Genomic DNA, 1414 nt, shown 5'->3' with positions numbered 1-1414 from the left:
AGACTTCTGACTGCTGAAAATTGCACCTGGCCCCCACCAGGCCCCGCCCTCCCAAGCCCTTTACCCTGGTCCCTTTTCTGCGCCACCTGCCACCTTCTCACGTCCTCCCACTGGAGCACGGGCTTCCCGAGGCAGAGCTCTGTGTCCTGTCTGTGGCTGTGCTCCAGCACCTAGAACAGTGCCTGGGCTTAAACACACTGGGCACACAAATGGATCGTATGCCACTGCGTTAGGATCAGGGTGTCCCTGATACTGACACAGGGGCTGAGTCTGAGAGGGGAGGGGTGGACTGGAGGTCTTTCCCTTGAGGCCCCTCACTCTCACTCCAAGCCTGGGGCTCTCTTGCCTTCTTGGGCTCCTAGGCCAGGCCCAAACGTCCCCAGTTCACTGTCCTTATCACTGACACTCTGGAAGCCTCAAAGGTCGCCACCCTTGGGAGCTCAGCGGCCCTCCTCCAGAGCTCACCTGTCCTGGTCCCTTCCCAGAGTGGCCACAGTTAAATCAAAAAGTGCTGTACAAGGCTGTTGGCATGTGCTGGGGCAGGAGAGACCCCCTGGGGCCCACATGTGCCCCATGTGCAGGGAAAGCTGGGAGCTGCAGAGTCCGGGGACTTGTGCTGGGCCTGGCAGGTCCCTGACCCACCTGTGTTCTGGGCCTGTGCACCCAGGCTTGGAGGACGAATGCTTCCCCGGTCAAAAGGGGCCTCCTACCCCCATCGCGGCCTTCAGGAGTCCTAAACGCTCCTGTGGGGTGCGTGGTGTTACCTGCAGGGCTGTGTGGGGATGGCTTCACCTTCCTGAGCTGGAGCTCTCCAGGACAGGCCGAGAGCCCCCTAACCGCGGCCTGGTGTGGCCGGAGTTGGGACTAAGCGCTCCGACCTGGCCTCTGGCCTCCCCCGCCCCGGCGCCTCCCTCTCCTCTGCACAGCGACCCCCGCAGTGCACGTCCCGACCGCAGAGCCAGGCTTCTACCGCGCGCTGGCCCCAAACCCCGGGACTGGACAGCGCAACGCAGGACAGGCCCCGCCCCGGCCCACGAGGCCCCACCCCCAGCTGCGCAGACCCCGCCCCCAGCCGCGCAGACCCCGCAGAAGAGGCTGGGCGGGAGCCAAAACAGGGCAGGAAAAGAGGCCTGTTTTTTAAAACTTGTTTATTTTAAAACATGAAACCCAAGCTGAATAGAAACCACAGAAATTACATTGACGAGATTTTTAGTATTTGCCAAGAAAAATAAAGCCCCCAAAGAAATAAAAATCAACCCCCAAACCCAGTTCTAAAAAACAAAAACAAAAACACAGCGACAGTACATACAGCCATGGACCTACGGAGGCTGGAGGGGAAAATGCAAAAATGGTTCAGGCCTCAGTGCTGCCCCGCTGTCAAGTCCGCTGGGTGGGGGGTGGTGAGATGCCAGGG

Source organism: Propithecus coquereli, unplaced genomic scaffold (genome assembly GCF_000956105.1).
Source record: "Propithecus coquereli isolate 6110/MARCELLA unplaced genomic scaffold, Pcoq_1.0 Scaffold137, whole genome shotgun sequence".
NCBI classification, from domain to species: Eukaryota; Metazoa; Chordata; class Mammalia; order Primates; family Indriidae; genus Propithecus; species Propithecus coquereli.
This window is presented reverse-complemented; position numbering follows the sequence as displayed.